General features: G+C 49.1%; 1 long non-coding RNA gene across 1 annotated transcript; it reads right to left on the bottom strand.

The window, feature by feature from the left end:
* Positions 1-1,376: 1,376 nt before the first annotated feature.
* Positions 1,377-8,394, bottom strand: LOC140516067 (uncharacterized). The gene is made up of 2 exons (XR_011971261.1): positions 7,889-8,394; positions 1,377-2,269 (listed from the first exon to the last, which is right to left on the bottom strand). It is a non-coding gene; the product is annotated as an uncharacterized lncRNA (long non-coding RNA).
* Between the last annotated feature and the right edge of the window lie 1,524 nt (positions 8,395-9,918).

The raw sequence follows: 9,918 nt of genomic DNA on the forward strand, positions 1-9,918 counted from the left end.
TCACTTTTGCCTTCCTGAAGTCTCCTCCCCATGCCTATTGAATACCTTTTGTCCCCTGTCCAGGCCTCCATGTCTGGCAATCCACTCTATATGGTTTCTGTGTCTCCTTTTGCAAAGTCCCTGAGGGTACAGACTGTCTTATTTGTTTTTAGATGTATCCCCAGTACTTAACACAGTGCCTAACACATACTAAGTGTTTAATAAATGCTCTATGATTTTCAAAAACAATTTTATATTCTAAACCAGTGTTATCTTTGCCCAAAGGTACACTAGCTTGAACATGCCTTATTTCATCTGGTCTGGAAATGAAGGAAACAAGCATTTGGCCCAGCACCATGCTAAGAACTTTATAAACATCATCCCCTTTGATCCTCACAACAACCCTGTGAAGTAAGTACTACCCCACCCCCACTGTACAAATGAGGAAACTGAGGCTGGCAGAAGTTAAATGGCTTGCTCGGGGTCACATATCTAGTAAATGTCCTATGTGTTTGAAACTGCTGAACTAGTGCCATGTAGAATCATTGGAGAGCAACCTACATTCCTTCTATAACCCCACCCACACACCCAAAAGATAAGACAGAAATGGGTTTAGGTCCAATTCTGCCAGTCTGTGACCTTTCTTGACCTTAGTATCACCATCTATAAAATGAGGAAAGTGAAATAATGCGATTGAAATTAAGATTCTTTTACCTTGAGCAAGAGGTTTTTTTCAAATTTCTTTTTATTTGTAACATTCATTTTTTAGAAAATTTTGAGTTCTGATTTCTCTCCCTTCCTCCCATCCCTCCCCCATCCATTGTGAAAGAAAGCAATGTGACATCAAGATAATAGCTTTCTTCATGCTAACTGTGAATGGAGAGTTCCCCCTTCCCCTCTTCCTTCTCATTCCAACATCTTTCCCTACTATCTCTTCCTTCACTCTGGCCAATCTTTCCACATGTACCTTGGATCCCTTCCTCCCCCCGCCCTTCTTCAGCAGATTATCTCCTCCTCCCCCATCTTTATTTTCTCCCTCTCTAATGGTTCCTCCCAGACTGCCTACAGGCATGGTCATGTATCTATCCCCTATTCTTAAGGAAACAGACAAACAAACAAAACCACTAAATCTAACTAGCCCTCTAGTTATAATTCCATCTCTTTAGTCCTTCATGGCTAAAGTCCTTTAGCCAATCTTCTAGGCCTGTAACTTTCTTTGGCACCTCACTCTCACTCATCTCACATCTTTAATTCATTTTCAAATCTTGTCATTTTTCCCTTCCCAACACCCCTAGCTCAGACCCTTGCCCTGACCTGCAGGGCCAGTATGAGTGGGGGGATCGAGGAGAACGCCTACCTGAAGGGGATGGGTGAAAAGAGGAGTGAGACCAAAGGGGTGGTAAGCAAGGTCTGATTTTATTATCAGGGTTGCAAACTTATATAGAGAAAAGACAAAGAGATTCCAAGCAAATTCCGTGGTGGGCCAGCTCTATCTTAGGACATCGTACTTTGGCTATCTGTGTTTACATAACATCTACTGCTTCACCAGGTCCCGCATTGGTATGTTTGCATAGCCTCAGGCAGTCCCTTCTCTTATCTCTCCACGGGATCGTGGGGTGCGGTTTTTCTTCTCAGGCGGGACGAAAGCAAGCAGGTTAGAGGAGGTACAGGTGGGGGGCCTCAGTCCCCGACATGTCCCCCTTTTGACTAAAATTAAAACATGCGGGCGGACTGAAATTAAAATATGCGGGCGGGTGAGAGGCCTGTCTTAGGCTATGAGGCTGGTTTCCATATTCAGAGCGCTTTTTCGGCAGATGACCCTGTCTTAGGCTAAGCAAGGGGATCTACGTGGCCGAACAGCCACGGCCTTGCTCTACTCCCGTCATAGGGAACAACTGCAGCCGCGCCTATGATCCTGATATATGGGGCCTCAATATTCCCGTCATGGGCACTCTCACAGCTGCCGCTCCGTGTTTATTCCCTAAAGGCCTTCCACCACCACATGCAACGGGACTCTGACTGCACAAGCTTGGAGAACTGAAGTCCGTCCTCCTCGTTGTCTGCAGGGTTCTCCAGAAGTGCCAGGCGATGATAATGGATATTGATAGGGCTTTTAAGAGAAGCCTCAATCTGCGTTTTAATGAAAGAGGTTAGTCTACTAAAAGCCCAGGGCCCAAAAGAAAGAAGTAGGAGGAGACCAATCAAGGGTCCAAGGAGAGGGAGGAGATATGGGAGGACTCCATTCAAGCCACTCCAGAGGGGATTTTCGAAAAGTTCTTTGCGTCATCTCCTGAAAAACAGGAAAAGAAAAACAGATGTGTCTCAGGGAGGTGTAGTCCCCTGGACGGTATTGTAAGCATCTGGCTTGTCCATCAACTTGATCAGCCTTTCAGGCAACCATCTAGCATTTTGGCACTTTGAATCATAAATACAAGCATGGCCTTTGCCCCAGATTAACACAGGATCAGGGCCCTGCCATTTGCCAAGAAGGGGATCTTTCCATTTTGCCTGAGCGTAGGTTTGGGCCGTAGAGGAATGCCAAAGGCGGTCTGCTGCACTCTTTGCCGCAGCGTCAAGGGTGAGAAAATTTAAAACAAAAAGGGCGTGATTGAGCAACGTTTTGGCATTGCCAGCTCTGGGATAAAGAACTTCCCCCCCTGACTGTAATTTCAGGACCATGTTTTTCAATGTTTGATGGGCCCTTTCCACAATTCCTTGCCCCTGAGGATTATAGGGTATGCCAGTTACATGCTTAATATGTAGTTGTGTACAAAAGGATCTGAAAGAAGAGCTGGTGTAGCCGGGGCCATTATCTGTCTTAAGAATTTTGGGCTGCGGGAGGACTGCCAAGGCACTAATGAGGTGATTAATGACATGCTTGGTGGCCTCTCCAGGTTGCAAGGTGGCAAAGATAAAACCACTGAAGGTATCAATGGACACATGAATATATTTAAGCCGACCAAAAGGGAGGTAATGAGTGACATCCATTTGCCAAAGCTCCCCGGGAATGAGACCTCGGGGATTGATACCAGTATGAGGTTCAGGGAGAAGAGTCAGGCAGCCAGGGCACTGTTTCACGATCTGTCTGGCTTGTTCCCGGGTGATAGGGAACTTGAGACGAAGCGTATGGGCATTAAGGTGATGCAGCTTATGGGCTTGCGTGGCAGCAGCAACAGGAGAGGTAGACAGCGCAAGTAAAATGCGACGAGTTGCCTGATCAACCTGATCATTCCCTTCAGAAAGGGGACCGGGGAGGTCGGAGTGGGCACGAATATGTCCAATGAAAAAGGGGTGCTTGCGGGAGAGGATTAGAAGCTGAAGAGTGGCAAAAAGAGGAGATGCATTAGTGGAGGGACGAATATACGGGACAGTTTCCAATAGAGGGACCGAATGTGCAATGTAGGAGCTATCAGTATAAATATTGAGAGGACCCGGAACAGATTCAAAAACCTTGATGACCGCTGCAAGTTCCACCAGCTGCGCAGAGATGAAGGGTGTGTCAAAAGAGGTGGCCTTTCCATCAACACTGAAGGCTGCCTTCCCTGTGGCGGATCCATCAGTGAACGCCAAATGGGCGCCTCTGATGGGCTCCGCCTTGGTAATCCTTGGGAAGACAACAGGTGTTTTCTGAAAGAACTGGACAAGCTTGTCTGAGGGATAATGATTGTCTATAATCCCTGGGTAGGAAATGCAGTTAACTGCCCAATCGTCATCATTCTGAAGCAGCCATTGAATCTGTGAAGCGGTGTAGGGGCAGACAATATGATCTGGTTCCCGACCAAAAAGCCGAAGGGCTGCCTCTCGCCCTAGGCGCAGGAGGCCAGCCGTTAAATGCGGGTAGGAGGGGAGGATCTTTGTAGGTGTGGCTGGCATATGAATCCAAAACAACGGATGCTCCTGCCACAATAATCCAGTGGGGGAAAAAGCGGTAGAAAAAATTAAGAGCCAAAGAGGTTTTAGAGGAGCGTAATACCCAATATGTTGATCATGAATAGCTTGCTCAATTAAGGCAAGGGCCTTACGGGCCTCCGGCGTGAGAGAACGGGGTGAATTTGGGTCGGAGTCTCCTTTTAGAATATCAAACAAGGGTCTCAATTCCCCCGTAGTGAGCTTAAGATAAGGCCTAAGCCAATTCAATTCTCCCAGAAGCTTTTGGAAATCATTAAGGGAACAAAGGTGACTTACTCGCAAGCGAACCTTCTGGGAGAGAATGCGATTAGTTAAAAGTTCAAACCCCAAGAAGAGCTGCGGGGGGTAGGTTTGTATTTTATCGGGGGAAATTTTAAGGCCCCGATTTTCCAATGCCCTAATGAGCTCCTGTGATACCTGGGTCAATTCCTCATCATCTGAACCTGCAAGGAGGATATCATCCATATAATGGATGATATAAAGCTTGGGATACTGCAAGCGAAAAGGGTCAATTGTTTGTGCTACATATTTTTGGCACAGCGTAGGGCTATTAGCCATGCCTTGTGGCAAGACTTTCCACTGAAAACGCGGGGAAGGGCCCACACAATTGGTAATAGGAACACTAAAAGCGAAGCGCTGGCAATCGGAGGGGTGGAGGGGAATGGAAAAGAAGCAATCCTTAAGGTCAATTGTAATCTTAGAGAAACCTTGTGGTATGGCTACAGGAGAGGGGAGCCCAGGTTGAAGGGCCCCCATAGGAACCATAGTTTTATTGACGGCCCGCAAATCATGTAAGAGCCGCCAGTTACCTGACCTTTTCTGGATAACAAAAATGGGCGTGTTCCACGGGGATGTGGACGGTTCTATGTGCCCTGCAGCTAATTGCTCCTGCACTAAAGCGAACGCTGCTTCCAGCTTTATCTTGGGTAAGGGCCACTGGTCTACCCAGACGGGTAGGTCATTTTTCCACGAGATCCTATCTGCCTGGAGTGCAGGAGGACCCGTGGCCCTCACGAAAAAATGGTTCTGATTATCTGGGCCTTCAAAGCCAAGGCCTGCTCGCCCTTTCCTCCCTTCAGCAACAATTGGGGACGGTTGTCCTTGCCCTCTTTTGCCTAGCCTTTTCCCTGGGAGAAATCCCTGGGAGACCATCTGACGGGTTACAACTGTATTTGGACTGCACATAATTATCCCCATCTGAGAAAGAATATCCCTTCCCCATAAGTTGACAGGTAGGCCGGGGACCACAAAAGGCCGGACAGTCCCTTTATTTCCCTCCTTGTCTTGCCAGGGCAACCATTGGGAACTCTGTAGAGTATAATGGGACTGGCCTATGCCCTGTAAGTGCGTCATGGATGGTTGAAGGGGCCAAGAAGGCGGCCAGCTATCTTTTGAAATAACAGTTGAGTCAGCTCCGGAATCTAATATTCCTTCAAAAGATCTGCCTTGAATGGTAAGCGTAAGCATGGGGCGGTCCTGGGAAATGGCCTGAACCCAATAGATGTCTGAGGACCCGGGCTTGGAGTGGCCTCTAACGGTGGTGAGGGCAGGGTATGGGGTTTGTAGGGGGAGCGGGAGAGCCTGTGCAAGGCGTTGCCCCTGATAGACAGTGAGGGGTCCCTGTAGGGTTGAAGCAAGTATCTGGATTTCCCCCATATAATCACCGTCAACAATGGAGGGGTGGATTAGAAGGCCATTAATAGTAGTGGAAGCACGACCAAGAATAAAAAAATAAAAATTGGGGGGCGGGGGGCCAAAGATGCCTGTAGAAATTATATGCACCCCACCTTCAGGGGTCAATATTGTGGTGGAGGCGGCACACAGGTCCACCCCTGCGCTTCCTGAAGTGGCTCTGTAGAGTTGGGTGTGGGCGGGCTGGTCCCCGAGGCCCGCGGGACGGGGATCGGCTGGGGGGCCCGGGGCTGGCCCCTCCGGCCGTTTCCCTGCAGGGGGTGGCCATTGACATCTGTCGCGGAGCGACAAGTGTTCGCCCAGTGCTTCCCTTTCCTGCATCTGGGGCAGAGGGTGGAAGGTTGAGAACCCCTATTTTGGGTTGGAGGAGGGGGGGTATCTGGCGAGCTGGGGCACTGCCGGGCAAAGTGACCGGGTTGCCCACAGCGGAAACACTCCTTCTGGGAGTCCCCCGGCTGGAGAGCCGCCCCGACAGCTAAATGTACAGCCTGGGATATTTTCGTAGTAAAAGGATCTATGTCTCTGCAGAGGCGGATCATCTCCTCTAGGGTTTTATCCCTCCATTTCCCGCGCAAGGCAGAGCGACAAGCAGTATTGGAGTTCTCATATGCCAGACGCCTCACAAGCTGATCCTTAGAGGCCTCCTGACCGAGGGTCCGCTCGGTGGCCTCCAGGAGCCTGCTAACGTATTCAGAAAAGTCCTCCTGAGTCCCTTGTATTATTTTATTAAGCGGGGCAAGAGGAGAACCAGGGGTTGGTAAAGCGCGCCAGGCGGCAAATGCCGCGTTGGCGGTTTGCGCCAAGAGACCTATGGGAAGGCGGCGTTGCTTGGCCTCACCTGCATATTTGCCTTGACCACTCAGCTTTTCATAGGTCCATTTTGAAGCGGGGGAGTTGGGGGACTTCCCATTGCTCTTTGCCGTGGATTGACAACGATCATAGAAGTCGGCTTTCCACGTCAAAAATTGTCCCCGTGAGAGAACAGCTCGAACCACGCGGAGCCACTCTGCCGGCAAAAGATACCCTCCACGGGACATGGCCTCAAGGGCGGAGAGGGTGAAAGGGGCATTGGGGCCATATGCCTTAACAGCGGCATTGAGATCTTTAAGCCCCTTGAAATGCAATTTTCGGTATTCCGGCCATTCCCGTTCCGCCTTCCTACTGCTCTGCCCTTCTTCTCCCTCTTCTTCCTCCTCCTCCTCCTCCTTATTCTTTTCCTCTTCCTCCTCCTCTCCCTCACTCGCGGAGGAGTCTGTAAGTTCACCCGCCCCAGGGGTTTGTGGGGGCCCAAGTCGGCGGGACCGAGTTATAACGGGGAACATCATGGGCTGCGCTTCTTTTGAGTTTTTAGTCTTAGCGCCAGTCCTGTTGGACGGGTCCTTGGTCGACTGAGGCTTACTGGGAGAAAGAATGACTGAGCTCTGGAGGGAGTGCTGCAGGGAACTCAACTCCGAGGAGAGCTGTACATATTGCTTTTGTAGGTCTAAGACTTCTCGGAGCTCCTTAACCTGGGTGGAAAGTTGGTGTCTAGCATTGGTAAGGACTGAGGGAGTGGGAACAGGGGGCAAAAGTACAGGGGCGCAGGTTTGGGATAAGTAAGGAGGAAGCAAATGTTGAAGAGCAGGCCAATCGGGATCATTATATCGGGCAGCCTCATCCTCAAGTTCCGCTTCATCCCCAGGATCTAACGTATCAGGGTCAGGATTCTTTAAGGGAGGGGTCTTGTGTTTAGTAATAATAGGGAAAGTTAGGGACTCGGTTGTAGGGCGGGGCCCTGTAGGGAGGGGAGGATAAATGGGCTTTGGTGGCTCTGGCGGAATATCAATGACCACGGACGGGGGCCTTGGGGGACTTTTGGCTATTGAAGGTAGTGATTTTACAGGAGCCGCCCGTGGTAAGGGGCGCTCTAGTGACTTAACAGAGGCGGCCCGTGACAAAGGGCGCAAGCAAAATTCTGCCACCGAAAGGAGCTGTCGCTCACCCGGATCTCTGGAGGCGGATTCCACTATGTCTCTAATGATTCCCCAATAGGAAAAGACAGAAGGGGGGATGGCCTCCGGGCCCTCAGTTTGCAATTTCTTATTAAGCTCTCTCCCAACCTTTTGCCACTTGCCCGGATGGATGTCCGGCCCGTTAACAATAAACCAGGGACAGACCTCATCAACAAAAAGAAAGAAGTTCACTAAGTCCTTTTTCTTAACCTTAACTCCTCTATCCTTAAGGGCATGCTTAAGGTCATGGATAAAGACCTGTTCCTTGGAAAGGTTGGAACCCATGATTAGAATGAGGCGGACGAAACTCAACTTACCAAAACGCAGGGGCTCTTCATGAGCGATGAGAAGGAAGGGGTCGCGACGAATCGTCTCTCAATGTTGGTCCGCCTGGCAGAAGTCCGGACCTCGAGCCCCACGTCTGGGCGCCACTTGCCCTGACCTGCAGGGCCAGTATGAGTGGGGGGATCGAGGAGAACGCCTACCTGAAGGGGATGGGTGAAAAGAGGAGTGAGACCAAAGGGGTGGTAAGCAAGGTCTGATTTTATTATCAGGGTTGCAAACTTATATAGAGAAAAGACAAAGAGATTCCAAGCAAATTCCGTGGTGGGCCAGCTCTATCTTAGGACATCGTACTTTGGCTATCTGTGTTTACATAACATCTACTGCTTCACCAGGTCCCGCATTGGTATGTTTGCATAGCCTCAGGCAGTCCCTTCTCTTATCTCTCCACGGGATCGTGGGGTGCGGTTTTTCTTCTCAGGCGGGACGAAAGCAAGCAGGTTAGAGGAGGTACAGGTGGGGGGCCTCAGTCCCCGACAGACCCTCAGCCAATCATGGCTCCCAGCCTCAAGTCCCTTCTCAGTCTAATCCATCCCGACTCTACTGCCAAGGTCATTTTTTGAACCACATCAGGCCCCTGCTCCTTGAACTCCTGTAGCCTCTGATCACCTTGAGGATCCAAAATGGATGCCTTGGTTTGGCATTTTAAGCTCTTGGATCTCTTCTGCCTTTATGATCTTCTTACACTCTATTCCCCTCTATTCTAGGATCCCCACTACAAAGGCCTCCTTATTTTTTCCTCCACTTCCCTTGTGTGTATCTTTGCACTGACTATCTCTCATACCTGGAACTTTCTGTCCCCTCAACTCTGTCCTGTCCCCAGTCTTACCTTCGGCGCTTACCTTGCCTCCAGGCTATTCAAACCTTCTCTGGGCAATATGTCTTCAATCTATTCTGTATATGTATACCTTGTATGTACCTAGCTATTTAAATGTTGTCTCTCTCATTAGAATATCAGTCCTCTGAGGGCAGGAACAGTGTTTTTGCCTTTCTTTGTATCTCTAGCACTTAGCATAATGCCTGGCACATATTGAGGCATGTTGACTAACTAAATCTTCTGAGTGAGATACTACTATCACAAGCTGGGGCAGCTAGGTGGTGCAGTGGATAGAGCACCAGTGCAGGAGTCAGGAGGACCTGAGTTGAAATCTCACCTCAGACGCTTGACACTCACTAACTGTGTGACCTTAGGCAAGTCACTTAACCCCAACTGCCTCATCCTAGGCCATCTCCAGTCATCCTGATGAATATATGGTCACTAGATTCAGATGGCTCTGGAGGAGAAGTGAGGCTGGTGATCTGCACAGCTCTCCCTCACTCAAAACAAAGTCAAGTGCAAGTCATGTCATTATTTCTCTAATGGCACAGTCTTCTTCAGCAACAAAGGACAAACACACACACACACACACACACACACACACACACACACTATCACAAGTATTATTATCCTCATTTTTTACAGATGGACTCCATTGCTATCCAGACAATGTGAAAATCGAGAAGGAAACTCGTCTCCATCCCACTCCCCACGCAACACACTGCCTGGTGTTCCTATGGACCACTTACAGGCAGACAAGGAGTGTCATATAAGAGAGGGAGAAATGTATGGATTAAGATCTGTACCGTTGGAGGGCATATCCACCTAAATGAGCTTAGAGAGGAGCTATAAGTTCTGGGTATATTTATCTCAACTCCTGCTCTCACTTGTAAGTCATATTGTTAGAGCAAGGCTATATCTACCCGTTTGGAGTACTTATTAATTCTCAAGCTCCCGTTTCAGTGTCTTTTCCTCCACATGGATCACCAGTTATAGTTACTATCTCCCTTATGTCACTGATTGACTCAGTGATTGCCACCCTAGTGTCATTGAACCATTAGATATTCATTAGCATTTACAAAAAGGGCATTTACTGAATATCCAGGAAGAATTACAAATCCCCCTGGACTGCAGGCATACCTCAGCCCCTAAAGAGAATGGACTCCAAGGCATTCATCCCACCAAGAT

The sequence above is a fragment of the Notamacropus eugenii genome, chromosome X, assembly GCF_028372415.1.
Source record: "Notamacropus eugenii isolate mMacEug1 chromosome X, mMacEug1.pri_v2, whole genome shotgun sequence".
Classification (NCBI taxonomy): domain Eukaryota; kingdom Metazoa; phylum Chordata; class Mammalia; order Diprotodontia; family Macropodidae; genus Notamacropus; species Notamacropus eugenii.